General features: G+C 42.4%; 1 long non-coding RNA gene across 1 annotated transcript in view; it reads left to right on the forward strand.

Moving 5' to 3' along the window:
* Positions 1-4,447: 4,447 nt before the first annotated feature.
* The window catches only part of LOC119149104, a 31,722-nt gene continuing 17,271 nt past the window's right edge, over positions 4,448-18,898 (forward strand). The window contains exons 1-2 of the long non-coding RNA XR_005104573.1: positions 4,448-4,602; positions 10,419-10,517. This is a non-coding gene — a long non-coding RNA (uncharacterized LOC119149104). The remainder of the gene's footprint in view (positions 4,603-10,418; positions 10,518-18,898) is intronic.

Raw genomic sequence — 18,898 nt, forward strand, 5'->3', positions numbered from 1 at the left:
CATCCTCTCCATCACTGGTGACTTTAGGGACTGTTATTAGATCTTTACCAATATTCTCTGTTCTCAAGCTGAATTGTGCTTGTCCATTTAACTGACCTTACTCCTGATACAGAAGCTGTTCCCTATGGCCGGGATCATATAGGTAGCATTTCTCTGCATGTTTTCCAGATCTCCTATAGCTTTTTAAGATTAGGGAATCAGAACTGTGCACACCATTTAAGAAGCAGACACTGTATGGTTTTATACAGGGAACAGGTGTAGCATTACAATCACTTCAGGATATGGGCTCTGTGAAGGGGGTACCACCCCGTGCCACTCACAAAGCAAATTGGCAGGTCCAGCAAGGTTTTTAACCCACTTTCCTCTCACAGTGTTGTTCTGTGGGTGAAGGGAAACCATTATACTGCGGGCTCACCGGCGCAGTTCCTGCTGAGTGCTGAGCACTCCATAATAATATATTATTAATACTAAAATCAATAATAATAAATAAGCACTAACACAATGAAGTAAAAAGAAATAAGCATCCAATATATAAAGAATAAATTGTCAGGAGACAAAACACTGCGTATTTGAGAAAGTTCTTTGAAACCTGAGTTTGTGTGGTAAGAGAATGTCTAAATTTTCTAAAACACCCACAAAATCACTTGTAACCTGTGGAGAATAAGTACTAGAACAAAATGAAATCAGAAAGTGAACTTGACAGTGTCATATTTTATGTCTTTGTCTTTTCATCTGTGCATTTTTCTGTAGGCCACAAACTATTCAGCAATAAATCATACCTCTTGACCTTAGAAGTCTTTTCCTGTAAGTTAACCTCTTAGGATAAATACTGCACTTTGGACCTGCCTGTTAATTTTATCTGGATTTTTTTTACCTGTAGTGCAATTTACAGTGTGGTTGTCTACTTTTAATATCACATGTATTCATGTTAGGAGCTTACCTTTCCCCACCAAGGAGGAAACAAGGGTTCACTGTAAAAGCTTTTAGCTGTGCTTTCCACACAAACCCCAAATGCAGTTATCACAGCGGAGAATACAAGGCCATGTGGATGTTAACACATTTAAACAACTTCCCAGCATCCCAGGATACTACATCTTTCCTGCTATGGTTGCCCATGAAAACTGGATCGAGCTGGCATGTGTTGCCATCATTCCCTCTTCCTGCAATGTATTTATTATATGTTTTATTCTCCTAATCCTTATGGCCAGTGACAATTGAGATTAAATGATCCATCTGAATATCTGATCTTAAGATAAAATGTTGGATCCTATTGAAGACTGTGTCCCTCAGGGCTATAAGGTTTCCCAAGATTGCAAACGAGATGCTGTCTCTCTTTCCCAGTTCCCCTGTGACTTTGGGTGTACTCGGAAAAATTGCAGATGCTTTGTTTTGCTAGTCTTCCTATAGAGTAAGAAACCAATGGAAATATGTTTAACAGTGGCTAGAAGTGACATTTCGGTAGTAGAAAAGCTTTCACCTTTTTAGCAGTTCAGCAGGGCTTGCTTCTTCACATAACAAAAATGTAAATAGAAGCAAAATAATGTCAGTGTTAGTAATACATGTCTTTAATCAACTCAGCTTAGAATGACATGGTTTCTTAGAAATGTCATATAAACACCTAAGTTAATGAAATATTAGCTAGCAGTGCAAAGTGAAGCGCTCTGAAGTTTGGAGAGTTTACAGGAAAACTCTATCATGGACTGCAGATATGTGAGTTGGAAACCAGATTTTAAATTCTCCTGCTCAGCTGCCTAAACCCTGGATGCCCAAACACCACTGAGCTGTGATATATATTTTTTTCACTCCAAAGTTCCGCAGGGGCTTTCCGTGCAAATGCAAAACAGCTTGGCATCTGTCTCATGACTGAGTAATTAGTAATTATATATAGAGAAATACTTAATGGTATAGCTGCACTGAGTACTGCCAGGGGAGCATCCTTACTCTCAATCCATCTGTTGTGAGAGGAGGGCATGGGGAGAGAAGGCAGGAGTGCATTTGTATCCTTCTTCTTCAAGCTGTGTTACTGCAAGGAGGCAGGGGGAGGGTGGGAAAGAAGTAAGAATCTGTGCAACACTGCGTGTGACAAACCGTAATGATCAGAAATCAAGTCTGCCCCATTTCCTCTACTCTAGATGATTTCCCTGGTCAATAGGCTCACAAGTCACCTTGCTGATGGCTCATTTCCCTCCTTCCTCATTTCTTTTCCCAGCTACTGCCCACAGCAGTACAACTCTCCTCCTCACATCCTTCCTTATTACTGCTTTTTCACTTACCAGCTCTCCATGGTCAGGTCGCCACTTTTACCTCATCTTCACATCCCAAGCATTTCAGCAGTGGGATCTCAGAAAGCATACAGCTTTCACATCCAGACCCGTGAGAGTGGTTCCTCTATGGTACCATTGTGTAGAGAACATTGAGAGGGTGAAGTGTCAGTGGAGCAACCACAGAACAAGTTTCAATAAAACTCTACTGTCCATGGGAAATGGGGTAAACACAGTCAATTAGTGATTTTCTTAGGGACTTCAAGAAGTACATACTACATCTTACCTTTCTACTTGATTCAAGTCCCTCCTTCATGCTAAGCAAGCAGAAGAATATCCCCATATAAATGTCTTAAAAATTCTTTAACATAAGAAGAACATGTAATTTCCCTTGACCTTGTGGAGGGCAACAGCCACAGCTGGGTTTTTAAAACTTGCATGTGAAAAAAAAAAAATAAAAGATTGAATTCCCTATTGACTTCAAAGTGCACAGAAACTGCATCTGCTTAAGCTATTGGCAAAACTGGCCATTCACATCTTTCTCAAAAACATTTCAAGAAGATAACACTTTTCAGTATAATTCTCAGGATGGCTAGTGAAAAGGAATACTTGAATCATGTTGATTTAAATGGTGTTTGTCACATAGCACTGGCCATTATGACTTTTTCCATAATGGTAACAATCTATCTGAAGTGCTTTAGCAGTAAATGTGTTCCAGACTCTCACTGTTGCTCACTTCTGCATTTTAATCCATTGAATCACTCCAAATGGCATCAGGATGCATTTTTGCAATTTTCATAACCTTGTCTGCTGTTTTAACAATGTATGTGCCCAGTACAGTTCAGCTGTATGGAATTCAGTGATAGGTGGTAGGAGAAGATGACAGCTTTGTGTTGAGATAAACTGTGAATGTGCAATGAATTTCTGTGCAAAGCTAGAAATATAAAATAATAATTTCCTCCTAAAATGCTGGAGTTTTCAAAGAATAGTTAGAAGGGCATCTTCAAATCCTATGTCTAGTTTTTAATAAACAGCACTCTTAAAAGAATACCAGCAAAGAATAACTGATTTGGGGGCGTAAGGTAAACAAGGGGTATATTGCTGTTCACTCGGGCAGCACGAAGGTCTTTGGTGAACCGTTTTTTCCTGTGTATGCCTCACTCGGCTGCTTCCTTGGCTGGCATGGTGTAGCAGAAGCTGAGCTGCATACTTTACTTCCTTTCCAAACATCTGCCCTCAAGGATGTTTTTGTTTGTGCCTGCCCCAGTAATGTGGGAGAAGGGGGCTTCCAGCAGCTTCCTCGCCCAAGTCCATGCTGCTGGGGCATGGCTGTCTCCTCCCCAGCTTCCCCTCCTGCTTGCAGTGTCAGGCAATCTGACAGAGCCTCAGTGGTGGCATGGACAAGCCGTGGGGTGGCCCTGGCTGGGAGCACCTCTGGGCTGGGTTCTTCTGCCGTTCTGGGCAGCAGAGGCGGGATGGGGCTCAGACCCTGCCTGGAAGCAGGAGGTGGCTTGGACTCAGACACATGGCAGAGGAGGAGGCTGTCTGCGGGGGACAAAGGTGCTGGCACAGCAGAGACATGCTGGTGCTTTTGCAAGCTGCTCCTGGCTCCTAGCGAGGTCTTGCACCAGTGTGGCCTGTGGAGCGGCGTCCCAAGCCTGGAGAGGCTTGCAGAGCAAATTCATCCCCTGGGGCACTGGTATGGCCTGGCCCGGTGTGCCAGCCGTGTGCCACTGCCAGCGAGTCAACAGGCATTTCACAATTTCTGCTCTCTGTCCCAAACATGGCAACAAATCTTAGATAACAGAGTTCAACAGCGCTCAGCATGCTGTCTCCTTGTTTAGCCAAGCCTTTCCCTAAACTAGCCTGCTTTAGGAAAATGTTTGGGGGAGCTTCTGCTGTTGAGCTGGGTTTCAATGTTGTCAGCCTTGTTTAAACGCAAGAATGTTATAAAGAGAGCACTGAAGAGTGAAGCAATGCCGGGCAGAGCTCTGGTGGCCCAGGGGCACGAGGTTTGTACCAGGGACACCAAATGGGGAGGGAAACACAGCGATGCTGCTGTCTGTTTCTGTCTGTCCCCTCGCAACTGCAGGCACATCACTTTGTTTCCTTGCTGTTTATTTTGCTGCTTCCCATCTAAACTTTTTGCATCATCCTGGCTGCTTTCCCGAGCTGTGGCTCAGCGGGCTGGTTTGCTCACTGGAGAACTCCCGTTCCCCTTAATGCGAGGGCATTAAATCGTGTTGCCATGGGAAGGGCTGTTTGTTACCTATTGCACCAGGATCTGCAGCTGGGGAGGATGGAGAAACAGTATCGGTTAAATCAACATTCTGCTTGACAAGTACGTGAACTTTTGTGATCTACACTTTGGGGAGGGAAAAAAAATAAAGGCAGATTTTGGCTGCTTTGAATGCACTTGAACTGGGCAGCGCCCATACCACAGCTCTGACTAACCTGCTTGGCACGGCCGGGTTCCCCGGGGGCGGCTTCTCCTTGGAGGTGAAGCACAGCACTCTCCAAGCAAAAATACCTTAGAGGTACTGGAAAGGGTGACCCCCAAGTGGCAAAGGTCAAGCACCTGAGCGAAGCCTCCATTTACCCTGCGATTTTGTGGGCACTGGGGAAAGCCCAGCAGGAGCCCAGCAGCCCTCCCTACCTCCGCCGCTGCAGCTGAGCAGAGAGTAGAGCAGCACAGAGATGCTGGGTGCAGAGACTCTGATCCTGCTGAAATTTTACCACGGAAATTGACTTCATGCAATTAATAAGAGCAGGAAATACTTCTTGTTTTTTCTCGGGGAGAGGGGGGAGTGGACAACATTAAGTAATGGCTTTATCTTAATTTGTCAGGCTTTGCCCTAGGGACCAAAATTAAATGGCTGGAAGCCAGTGGAGGACTAGAAAACCGAAGCATTAACACGCCGATAAATAAAAAAGAATCCATTTTAATTAGTTTTCCAGCTGAAAAATAATGAAATTCTACATGCCAAAAAGCTGTAATGGAGTAATGGAAAGGTCTGTGTTATACAATAGGGCCTGATTGCGATCTCAGGGCTCCATTTGAATTCGTTTGTAGGGCGAAACAAAGGAAGGTGTTTGGATTCTCTCTCTTTATATAAAGCCTCTGCTCCAGCACTCCGGGCTGGTCTTCAACCAGGCTTCCCACAGTCCTGCTGCCAAATCTACAAAATTTTCCTGGCTGACATTCAGGAAAGTACTGCTCGGGCTCTAGCATGGAAAGTTAAAAGACTTTGCCTGGATACACTGAAACATATACAAACAGTGCTTGACATATGGCGTTGATTCATCCTGCACAGGCTGTCCCTGCTGTATCCCCGGGGGAGAGAATTGTGAAGTTCCCTAAAATCACCTCATCCACTGGTGTTAGATGTTAGCGAGAGGAATCATCTTAAACACTTGTGGAGACACTTCCCCTTGGGGGATTAGCAGCATGCAGCCGGACTGTAGCACTCATCGGATCTGGGGTGGTTTTAGCCTGGGATAAACAGCTCAGATGCATTAAAAAAAATAATCCTATGGTCAAAGATACCATTAGTCACTGTGACTAAGAGGCTGTTGTGGGTCTTAGAGGAGTGATAGACATTTAGATGTTCAGGGATCCTGTTGCCTATTGAGGAGGGCTAGCACAGCTTGAGTCTAAAGCTCCTATTTATTTATTGCATTGCTGTCCAGTTAGTAACAGATACCAAAAAAAAAAAAAAAAATCAGTGAAGGGTGGAATAGGAAATGTCTCACTGCCATGAGCAGCCTGACAGAGATGTGTGTGTCTGTGAAAGCAATTATCAGGTAGGCAAACGTGCCCCTGCCTCCGCCTGGCAATCGCCTCTAGGAAGCAGGATTCCGGAGACCCTTTCTATGGCCGCTCTTGCTGTGCTGGTGTCCAGCAAGGCACTGCATAGCAGAAGCAGGAGCAGCGTGTGTGTGGCTGCCTGCTTCTACAGTGCTTGTACTGGAAGGGCTGGCCTGGGGCTGCTTCTGTCCCCATGACTCAGCCATCTCTGCCGAGGGAGTGATGTGCACCGCGCTCTTTGCAGAGGAGCCAGCTGCAGGCTCCGGCACGCACTCCCCCAAGCCAGGATAGGCTTGGTTCCTGCCACATGCCTCAGCTTTTCTAGTTGCTTCTCCATAAACAGCCTGGACATATAAGGGCAAGAATTTACCCTTTGCTCATCATTACTCCAACCTACCTTTTGCCTGCAAAGAGCAGAACCATTATATTTTTCCACACTCAGAGAGCACTTGTATACTCTGCAGTCAAAATGACACCGAGGAGAAGAGCCCAATGCAAAACCATCAACCATCCCAAACCAGGACCCCACGAGAAAGGACAATGTACAGTATTGTCCATGCTCGGGATTAGAAAAATGTGAGTTATGCAACAAAGAGTACCAGACTGGCTTAAAGTCAAAGCAATGTTGGTTGGTTTTTTTTGCTGCCTGGAATTTTCAGGCTTTAGGTCAAGTTGTCAGAACTCTCTGATGGCTGGGAATTCTCTTTAAAGTGAATTCATTGTTTTCTGGACCAACTGCGTAGTTCTGGAAGCTAGGACTCCCCAGATATTAACTAACATTAAAAAAAAAAAACACCAACATTGAAGCACTGATGTCAGGAGCAATTACCTATTTCCAGTTTGTTAGGATCCATTTGGATGGACTTTCCCAGTGGCAAGCTATGATGGAGAACAAGATACTACTTCTGGACTGCCACTCCTCCAGCAAGGGAATAGAATCCTGTCTATACAAATTTGCAACATGCAGAAATCAAGTGGAAAGCGATAATTGCAATTTATCACAAGCAAAAGTCAGTCAGTAAAGCAAAACCTGTGTGAAAGTTAGGGGTTAAGAAAAATGCATTTGTTTCATATATTTGCCATATTAACAGCCCCAAGAGTCACAACTATGAAGCAAATAAACAACTCTATAAAGCCAAAAGAGATGAGACATTAGTTTATAGTTTTACTTGGTTATGTTTAAGTGGGGCATTTTATTTCTTTCTTGTGCAATACTGTTTATAAATGATGGCTGTTACCCAAAGTTTTGGTTAAGCAACTTTTTGTGTAAAAATTCAAACAGTGAAAATAAAAAACTGAGGAGATTTTAAAAAATAAATGGATTTTTAGGGACAGAAGAAAACCTCAGACTACCCTACCTGTCCTCTATAACAGAAGTCAAAGTTTAATCTTATTTTTTAACTGATCCAACAGCTTGCCTAGGTTGAAGCATACATTTCCATAAGGCATCCAAACTTGATTACAGATGTGAGTACACTGATAATCCACTGCTTTATGTGATGATTTCTTGAAATAATTACCTATCTTGATCTAAAAAAAAAATAAAATTTAAAGGTACATTTTTCTTTTTAACTTGTCTGTTCTTCTCCTGTTGGCTCTTGTTAGGTTTGGCCTCTTAGTAACTGGAAATATCTTTCAGTAAGACGTGTGGCATCACGTGTGGCAAAAACACACACTGATTTTTCAAGGCTAGTGCTTTTCTCAGGGGAAAAAATAGAAAACAGGTAATCTTGTACTGGACTGTTCTAACCTGTTACGAGGAGCCTTCTGTGTCATGTGCATGAATTATCCCTGGGACCCACATCTTCCTGCTGCATTCAGATCTAGAAAATCTAAGCCCTAAAACAGTATGGCCCAGATGTGAATAGTTCTAATTTAAGTTGGTGGTTGTATCATTCAGAACCTGTGTCATCATGGATGGAAAATTTAGGAATAGGGCAATAGGACAGATTAAATGCCTTCTGCAAGTTACAGAGGTCAGTTGACCAAACTGCCTAGTTGCCAGACATACCAAGAGCTGAAGCATGGCGTGGCAGGGAAGGGATCTCCAGGGTCCCTCCCTGAGCAAGCTGAGGAGGTCTTGCTCCACCAGCTTCCACACAGCCTCCCTGCAACCTCCTCCTTTTCAGGACAGAGAAGGAGTTTCAGGGATGTGAGTTTGAGTTTGGCCATGCTGCTTGAAGGTATTCAGCCCCACTGAAGAAGCACGTGAGGCAGACAAAGAGCCACTATGTCAGGCCGCTCTGACACAGCCTATGCTTGGCATTTTTCTTGCACCGAAATGCAAGGCCCTCACAAATAAATGTGATTGGTCACTGAAAAAACGTATAGAGAGGCTTAAGGAGAAACATGGCCTTCCTCCTTAAGGATGTCTTTATTCAATATTTGAAAAGGCTTCAATCATTATTCTGGTGAATTATTATTGTACAAAATTTGTTGTGTTTAAGTAGACAGGTATTTCATTCTAATCCTGTGATTCAGCCAAGGTTCTCAAATTGAATGCTGCATGGACCCTTGTTATTCTCTGTGTAGGTGCTTGACAACTCAGTGTCAAGTAGTCTTGCATATCTGAAAAGGTGTTAAAAGTCAACTGAGTGAAATAATTTTCTAGTAGTATTTCTTTGCATAAGCAATTGCAATGAGGCTGTCATGTTACCTTAAATAGAAACAGTCGATGTCACAGCACAGAGAAGCATCAGTGAGCTTTAAGCCAGATCTGCTGTGTAGCACCATAATATGCAGCTGTACAAGTACAAACCTTGCGGACGGGTTAAGCTTAAGTATTGTAGAAGAAAGGCTGAGAAAATGGTGATTTGGTTATAGCCTGTTCCATTGCACTTAGAAAAATGGTATCTGACACACAACAAGCGTAATATGTATCTGGATGTTTGAAACGCAATGAGGAACATTTATCGGCTGAATAATCGTGATAAACTGGTAAGATATGCAAGTCAAAGGGTTAGTTTCGTTTTGTGAAAATCAATTGTAATTGTAGCATTACTGACTAGAGCAGTGATTTCCATGGATAAACCATATGTTTCAACAGCACTTTGAGCTCCCAGCTTCAAGTGCTTCGATTAGGTCAGAAAGCCAGGGTGCCAGGTTTGTAGGAAATGATGTGAGAAGTCCCCAAAGTCAAACTGAAAAAATGACAGTGGTGGCAGTAGCAAGTTTTGCTGCTACGTCCCTGTTCTAGCTGTGCCCAGCAGGTCTGTGCTCTGGCAGTATTTGTACAAAACACCACGCACCTGTGAGATATGGTGTTCAGAGAGGTGCTAAAGTCTTATTACAACGTGAGTACCATCGATAAACCAACTCCAGGACCCTGTGCTGATGTTCCTGGAGTGAAGTGGCCTTGCAGCTGATGTTTTGAGAATCAAAAGGGGGATTTCTCTGGGTCAGCCAAACACTGACTTCTCAATAAGCACATTCACAATGAAGCAGACTTTTGCTCTGCCGGCAGAATGTCACAGATTCAGAGTTCCACAGCACACATACATGAATTGCAAGTTTTTGGAATGGAGAATGAACTTTATAACCATTTACATTTTTCAAATAGGAGATTAAAAACTTGAGACAATGAGCACCATAAAAACATTCACAGAACTTATTTTACAAAAGGGAAAAAAATGAACTGCCAAAAAACAGGAAGCTCTTGAAAATGCTTGAATTTGTAACTACTATTCAAATTTAACAATAGACTGTGAGAATGACCTGCCCGGTATAATAGCTATTAGAAATACCAGATACAGAAAGGAAAATCCGCTGCTGAATGACAAATCTATCCTAACAGTGTTCAGCATGTCAGAGGATTCATTTCAGTGTTCGGTTTTGATGGTCACTGCCTGCCATCTGCAAAAATCACCTCTTTTCTTCCAGCCTAAAAAACAGCGAACATGATTTTCTTGTTACTCACACCTATGTTGTACAGGAATATTCCCATTCAAAGTCATTTGAGAGCCACCAGCGTAACTGAAAGGGCAAACAAGTTCAGTATGCTTGTAGCTGTAATCAGAATGTATTTATTGGTTTAACGCTGAACGCTCTCATGGTCTCACTGTCATCATTTCTAATCTGCTTGCTCTCTGTGTGTTTAGGCTGTGAACACTTTTGGCATGATACTTTAATTTATCGTGTTTTCAGAGCACTTCACAAAATCTTCAGTTTCTTGATCTTTTACTACCACAGAAAGAAGAAAAATAAATATTGCATGAAGTGGCAAAGAAAAAGCATTGCTTAAAATTGATTTACATCGGTATTTTTAATGTGAATTTTCTAATTTTGGGCCTGTGTTCCTGAACTCACAGGTTCTGTGTCTCATTCTGCTGTTGTATCATGTGTTTTCATAGGCACTTGGATCTGGACTCATACTCCCTCTGCTAGTCACTGAGCAAAGATGACAAGATGAGGAGTACACTTGCCGTGAGAACCTTGTGCAATGGAGAAAGGTGAGGAGTGTGCTTGAGTTCTCATGCCTGTCCAAAAAGTCTCTGAGCATGAATCTGAAGAAGTGACTTACACTGTCCTCTACCATAAAATGGATGTAATCACGTTTGTGAGATTTATGTAGTCCAAATTTCTGTTACCAATAGGTAAGTGTAGTCATAATGAGGTCTGAAATTATTCTGATTCTCAGAAGACTGTAATATTGGGAAATTTGACATAGCTGCATAAGCTAAAAATTCTTAAAATTAACAGTAAAAGAATGTTTTGGATCAAAGCTTCTTGGCATATTGTTTTGAAAAATCTTTTTTATTTTTTACTAGGTATTAAAAATTATTTTCAAAATAAAGAGTCTTCAGAATATGCAAACAAAATATTCTGTTTTGAAAGAGGAAATTAGGCTCATCTGAATGTTTTCCTCTTTGAAAATTATTTGATGCAAAACTGATAATTTTTTTAAATATCAGCTTATAAAAACTAAATTATCTGTTGGAAAAAAGTTCTTTTGAAGTCTTTCAGCCTGTTCTGTCTAGAAGATTACATTTTATACCATATACAGGGAATAAATCAATTATTGGAAAGCCATGTCAGAGCCACTCTGATAAATTCATGGTGCTGTACCTAAATTTCAATCCATGGGAAAGATAATCCGTTGGAAAAGGATGTTAAGGAATCCAAAATGACAACTCTACTACTGTCATCACTTCAATGTCTGTACATTACACTGTTTTGCTAGGTCAAACTAATCGGTGTAGCTCAGGCTGTAGATTACCAGTGCCTCTCTGGCTTGCCATCTATCTGTCAACAGACAGATATCAAACACTTCTCCAGAACGTTAGCAGATTGCCCCTATGAGCCTATAACCTTCTGCCGGATTGATTTATTTTGGGTGGCTTATTTGAAAGCAATGGAAGCGTTTCCTGGTCCCAAAGCCATATTTCCAACCCCAGAAGGCAATAAATGGGCTTTATGGCACTTTTAAGTAGAAACACTGGCCTGATAGAAATTGTAGGGTTGTGCTAGTATTTGGTACCTGATGAGGGTGGGGGTCCCAGCTCAGCGTGTCTGAGGATGTGTGGTCTGGCTAAGACAGCATGAGAGGCATTGCCACTGCCTAGCTCTACACATTTAACATGAGGAGGCTAGTTCTCTCGTTGTCCCAATATTCAGGGAAAGAACATTCACAAAGCAAACCAGAACAAAAAGTCTAATGTGTTGAGGGGTATGCTACTTGTTGTTCCTTTTTTTTTTTTTCTTTTCCGGGAGTAAAACAGTGAAGCAAAGTTCAAGGACTACACTTTTGATAATTTGTATACCCACATTTCTTCAGCACAAAATATTTCATTGAAAAATTCCTAATCAGCCCTAGTGAAAATTCAGAGAACATCAGGATAAAAAAAAAAAAAAAAAGTGGAACAAATTTCTGCAGCAGGCTTCTCAGCATTCACTGCCTTCAAATTGAAAGAACATTTCTTGCTAAAAGATATATGATGTTTCATCTCCAATTAATAGGATTCGGTGCAAGAATTATTGGGTAAAATTTGATGGCCTATGCGATGCAGGTCAGATTAAATGATCACAATGGCCCTTGACTTTTGCAGCTGTTAATCTTTCATGAGAGCAAAGTCATAAAAGATAGATAAACTCTCCTAAAAGGGAATTGGAGTCTCTGGAGGACTATTTAAAGGATCACTTGAATTAGCTAATGCAAGAAAAAGATGTTTTCTGATAGAAAGGCTTTAAAACCCCTGGAGTTACATAGATTATTTTTCATTTTGACATGAGGAGAAATTGCATTTTCGTTTAAAAAAAAAATGTTTGTTAAAATCCTTCTTGCTTTTCTCCATTTGGGGTGTGGTCAGAAAGGGGAGGAGATTTAATGAGAAAAGGCAACATGAAAATGTTGCAGGGTTTGCTCCTTCACAGTTTTAGAAAACGTTTATCACTCAAAATGCCAATTCCCTGTGGGAGAAAGGTAGAAACGTAGTGTCTCCTCTGGTGTGAGCCAGATTTATAGCCCCCTGTAGGTCGGAGGCAGTCCCTTTGGCCTCCCCATCCCCATCCAGCAGGCTCGAGGTGGGGCTTGGGTGGGACGTGCACCGGCAGTGCCCTTTGGGAGCAGGACCAGAGTGATCTGCTCAGGTGGAGGTGACAGCTGGGAAGGTACCACACTGTGTTCAGGAGTGGTGCTCTGGTCTTCTGTCCTGCTCACAGTGAGTTGGAGGGGCTGATGGAAACCCGAGGTGATGCCCAGAGCCCTGTAAGCCATGCCCCGAGGAAGAAAGGGGCCTGACCTCAGGGACTGGGCCCAAGAAGTGGAAAGGCTTCACAGGGTTGCCTTTGACTTACTGTGGGATGACCCTGGATGCGGGAGGACTAAAGAAGTTTCCTTCTATTTTAAGTCAAGTCTCAGCAGCAGGACTGGATACCCAAGACAGACTAAGGGAGGTGATGGTGGCACCGAGGCAAATGGAAGAGGTGTGAGGTGTCTTTCTAACAGGCCAGAGCTTTCCTGCTTAGAATGTGCTGGGAGTCAAGGCTGCCAAGGACAGAAGCACCAGAAAATGAAATATGTTCCCAGCCTGTGGACCCTACAGAGGAGGAACTCTGTAGTGTGTGAGCTCCAGGGACACCCCCCCGCCCCCCAGGAAACTGATGCAGGGCTTGCAGTGCAACTGCAATATGGTTGGGATAAGTCAGGATGTGCAGAATGCAAAAAGGAGACCCTGCAATCATTCACTGTCATGTGATGGGGAGGGCTGATGAAACGGAAAATAAGGAGAGAGCACAGGGAAAATCAACACCTGCAATTTCATGTATTTTAAGAGTGCAGGGAAATAATATGAAAAAGTAGTTCTGTTTCTCTGCCAAATGAAAGCAACTGAAAAAGATTGAAAAGTAATGTGATCGTCTCTTCTTGTGATTGTTTTCACAGAAAAGATAGAGCCTTATGTGTGTTTAACAGCATAGATTAGTGCTGACAATGAATTGCTGTATAGGGCTGAGAAAGTTTGGGAAGATGAAAAAGAATTAATCAGGGAAAGCTAGACTAGTGGAGAAAGGAACAGAAATATATCAAACTGAGTGGTTGCCAGAGTACACAGGATGTCTATCACTAACTGCTAGGATGCTTCAGCCCTTAAAAATTTTCCTGTTACCTGCAGTTAGGGACTTATGGATTCAGCTGCTGTCCTACTACTTGTCCCTTTTCATTGTTTATCTGTGCCATGAATTAGACTATAATTTGAATACATATATTGTAATCTAGTAGGGGGCATAGTATGCTATGGAACCTGCAGAGAAACAATGCATCTCTCACTAAAAAGTATCTATTAACATCTGGCTCTTGAGATCAATTTCCATCATCTCATGGAATTTTTATAACTCTATTGAAACTCTTTCTGGGGTGAATTAAAAATCCTGGATGTACTCGTACCTTGCAAATGAGTGCTATATCCTGAGTCGGTGCAAGTAGCAGCAGTGAAACTGCAGCAGCTGGTTCTCACTGAGGATCCTATCTGACTAATACACAATTTGCCAAATAACCATGCCAGAAATGAGTGCAGTGAATGCACGTCACCATCTCTGAGCTCACTTTCTGACAGCTGAGATAGAGTTGGAAGGAATTTTCTTTATGATTGTCCCACCACTGGCCAGGGAGCAGAAATGGACAGCTCATGTTGTAGTCCCACCACCAGCAGCCCTCAGAAATCCCAAGGCTGGCTCTGCCAGCTGCTGGCTTATAACCCATACATTGGTTAAGAGGACAGAACTGTTCTTCCTTAAGCTCAACATGGCCCAACAATGTGCTTTTGCAGCCCAGAAAGCCAACTGTACCCTGGGCTGCATCAAAAGAAGCATGACCAGTAGGCTGAGGGAAGTGATTCTCCCCCTCTGCTCTCGTGAGACCCCAGCTGGAGTACTGCATTCAGCTGTGGGGCCCCCAACATAAGAAGGACATGGCCCTGTTGGAACAAGTTCAGAGAAGGGCCATAAAGATGACCAGAGGGCTGGAGCACCTCTCCTAGGAAGACAAGCTGAGAGACTTGGGGTTGTTCAGCCTGGAGCAGAGAAGGCTCCAGGGAGACCTTATAACAGATTTTCAATCCTTAAAGGGGACTTGTAAGAAAGATGGGGACAGACTTTTTAGTAGGGCCTGTAGCGATAGGACAAGGTGTAATGGTTTTAAACTAAAAGAGGGTAGATTTAGATCAGGCATTAGGAAGAAATACTTCACTGTGTGGGTGGTGAGACACTGGAACAGGTTACCCAGAGAAGTTGTGGATGCCCCATCCCTGGAAGTGCTCAAGGCCAGGCTGGATGGGGCTTGGAGCAACCTGGTCTAGTGGAAGGTGTCCCTGCCCATGGCAGGGGCATTGGAACCAGATGATCTTTAAGGTCCCTTCCAACCCAAACCGCTCTATGATTTTCCAGTTCTTCTTGTGGTCACCAACCACATCGTTCCCACCATCATTCTTATTATATGCATGAAGGAATATGGTGATTTTTCTAGTATCTGTGTGTTACTACATAAATAGGGCTTCTCCAGTGAACTGTGGTTAAGGCGTTCTGCCGGCTCACGGGTTGAACTTTTCCCACAGGGATGTTTAAATTAGATGAAATAAGAAGACACTGTTAAGTGAACAGCTTTTCTTTTCTGCCTGGTTTAAGTTCAGTCTCAGCTACAAGTGCACTCTGGTAAGTGCTCAGCTCCTCGCTGTGGCTCGCATTCCTGCTCTTTGGGTAGCTGACTCACACTCGCCAGCGGAGCCAAGGTGTAGGAATGGTTAGTGAAGGCCGCCAGCTGGACTAGTAGGAAAAACACTTGGGCTTGAGTTTTACAGCAAATGGCAAAGCAGCTGAGCTCACAGGGCCTGTTTTATTTTTTGTCCTCAGTTTTCAGTGTAGTCTCAGCTGTTGCACTTTCCTTTTGTATGCTCATTCATCAAGGTTCGAGTGTCTGTTGCTCTGAAACAGAACTGTCTTGGGCCAACACATGGTGAGATTGGGGAAAAGTCTCCCTCCCCTAAAAATCAAATAATAACTTCAGGGTGAAAGGAAAGAAGAAAACGTATTGTTGGGATTTCTATGCTGCAGTGTCCTTTCCTGGCAGAATATTTACTTCCACTGTCCATGTTGCCTCCTTTTGATCAGCACCTCATTCTGCTCTTCCCCACACAATATGCAGGGATGGGGACATGACTGTATGCCTCAGACAGTCTGTCCATCATTTTATTCCGATTTAGAGGTTATTGAAATAAAACACAGGAAAAACAAAGTTCTTCTTCTTCTTCAAGGAGTAGCAAGAGACTGTCAGTGTATTTTTCAGCTGGGCAGGATTTCTGTGAAGTGCTTGTGACAAGGCTCATTCCTCAGAATACTCTTCATAACAGTGTGAAGGCTCTGGCATTTCATATATAATCCCTCTCCAGTGATTTGTCTTTCTCCTCTGCAAAGAGAACATTTACTTTCAGACAGTCCTGTATAAATTTTATCTTGGTTAGCATCAGCAAATAAACCCATGGCTTTTTCAGCTAAAACACGGAAGTCTTTACCCCTTATGCTGAAGAGCTGGTAAATTCATAATTTTCCCAGGTTCACATTGTCTGTTACTTGGGAGCAGTTACACACACAGATGTACCAGTGGCTTACACAAATGAAACAAAATTATTGAAACACGATTCCTGTTCATCAGGAATTTTAGAATATTTCCCTGATTTTGGTATAGGAGTGTGGTTTATAGCGGGTAGAGGCTGAGTGCTCATGACCGAATTGATAAACTGCACATTAGTTATCAAGACTGGCATGATGCTGTTAAAATTGAGCACATTATGCAGCCAAAAGATGTTCCTTTACCTTGCAGAGCATAAATTAATATGTAGATGATCTTCTCATATTTATACAGTGTTTTGCACATGCAGCATTTGGGCCAATAAATTATATTGCTCCAAAACTGACACAATTATTTAGAGATCTTGCTGGGTTATTGATTTTGACAGGTCAGGTACTTCCCAATGGCAATCTGGTTTGGTTGCAAAGAGCGCATGAAAAATCCTGTTATCTTGAAGTCTGTAAGGAACAAAAAGGGCCAGTTTTCTCTCTTTACAGTGGGCAGCTGGTCTAAAAGAAGCCTCTTCTGGCATTTCCCTCCATGCCAGACTTTCATTGCTTGCCCGCCTCTCTAATCCTGGCTATTTCTGCTGTATAGACACGGGTTTTGAATATACAATGCCTCCAGCAGTCGATGCCAATGCTTGCCTTGCAGAAGCCTATAACCAAGCTTCTTCCCCAGCAACAGCTTGCACTTGTTGAGAGCTTGTTTTCATTCTGACAGGTGCTTCTCAGAGTGTAAAGAAGAAATATGCTCAGGATCTGATGGATGTCATCGGATAGCAAAAAAAATATTTTTTTTTTTATAAGTAAAGCAGCTCTTTTTCCCATGCTGCTATAATCTGCACATGCACACATATGCTTGAAAATTGTATTAGGGATCAAATCTGCAGGAAAACAATACAGTAGAAAAATCATTTGGCAGGAGTCAGCCTAATAATAAATATCAATAACAACAGTAATGCATAACATCTTATTAATTGATATTGTCATCATATTATTCAGAGTTGGATTTAAGTAGCTGCACTTTCTCTTTTGTGTATTGCTCAAGGTAAATGGGTAGTACTTCATATCTGCTGTTGCTACCTCTTCTGTTTGCTTTACGATGTCCTTTTTCTTTCTGTGCCACTGCCTTCTGCTTGTGCCAAGGCACTAATCTGAACCTTATTAATCATTCTTTTTTCCTGCCATACAATACAACAGTATTGGACTTTGAAATGTCAATGCATAAACCTGTGCTGCTTTTTTTCAGTGTGGTCAGTTCTCTCCTTTGCTTTTTCAGCATTAGGTCTGTGGTAGTCTTTCAAATGAGCCCTTGTCATACATTTCCTGTTTTCCTGTTTTCTCACATGTAGACTTTCATTTGAATTCTTTGTATTCTTTACCAGTGGCTTCTCATACATCTGCAGCACTATTCTTGCTCCAAATGTACTTCAACTTTCACCCTACTACTTTTACGGTACAATAAAATGAATCACATGTGATGGTTACATAAATCAGTAGCTTAATTCAGTTTGGCATCACACTGATCTCTAGATTCTTCACTACATTTGTAAAAAACAACTTTTCTGATAGAACATTCTTTGCAGTTAATTCATTCTTTGCAGTTAATTTTTTTAAGAACACATTAAGGACTTAAGTCTTCCCCCCCCCCCCCCCCCCCCCCCCCCGCTAAAACCTTCAGCTAAGGTGTGACAACTCTTTATTTTATCACCTTTCTTTTCAATGTCATTGCAATTTTACAATTTTGTGATCTAGAGCATATTCAGAAAGCTAACATTACCCTGTTTCCATTTCATTTGCTCAAGCCAGGAATCTGACATGCCACACTATTTTCCCCTTTCTGTCCTATTTTCATTTGCCAAGCAACCCAAAAGAACCAGCTTGTCTCAACATACTGCTCAAAGACCGGCGAGAAACGAAAGCACCAAGAGTAAGAAACTTCAAGGCTTTTCGCTGGCTTTATCCTTCTCCTAAGTGAGGCCAGACTGTAAGGAGACTTGGTAACTTTTTGGGAGATAATCACACGATGCTAAGACAGCACTTTGCTCGTTGACTTAGGCTGTTATATCCACAATAGCCGTACTGTTGCTGCCTCTGTGCCCCTTGCCCTCTCTCAAAGAGCACGTCTTGAAGGTAGTTCCCAAAGTCTCTACACCAGCACTGCATAAAGCTTGAAGAACATAAAAGCTTGTCACCTTTACAACCTCTCTTGGCTTGGAGAAAACCATGCACCATCAATCAATCATTTCACTGCTAGCAGTAGATTTTATACTGTTACCACTTCTATTGTGAATGTTACTCCAGACTCTCCTCTCTGATCAATTTGTTTTATTACGGTTTCTGGTTGCTACATATTATACACAGAGACTCAATTTACAGTTCTGCAGAAAGAAAACTATTCCAGCTAAATTTTTGTTTCACAGAACTAGATGATCTTTTTTTGGCCCTTCCAACCCAAACCATCCTATGATTCTATTATTACAGTTTTTGTTATTGTTGTTGCTGTTGTATCTGTTGTAGTAAACTTCTCAAGCTTGCTGGAAAGAAACCATGAGGCTGCTTGCATTAACCTTTAGGCCACTTGTCTTTGGGCCTCGTAAACTGAGCTCACTCTTCAGCTTCCCTTGATTCACAGCACTCTCCTGCTCTTTGCATTTAGAAGCTGGTGCATTGCTTTCTGTTTGCTGCTTCTTGGTGAAAGCTGGGGGCCTCTCACCCATAGCAACCTGGTAGTAATCAGGTGCCAAAGTCATGCATATGACTTGAAGCCCTC

This window comes from Falco rusticolus, chromosome 5 (genome assembly GCF_015220075.1).
Source record: "Falco rusticolus isolate bFalRus1 chromosome 5, bFalRus1.pri, whole genome shotgun sequence".
NCBI lineage: Eukaryota > Metazoa > Chordata > Aves > Falconiformes > Falconidae > Falco > Falco rusticolus.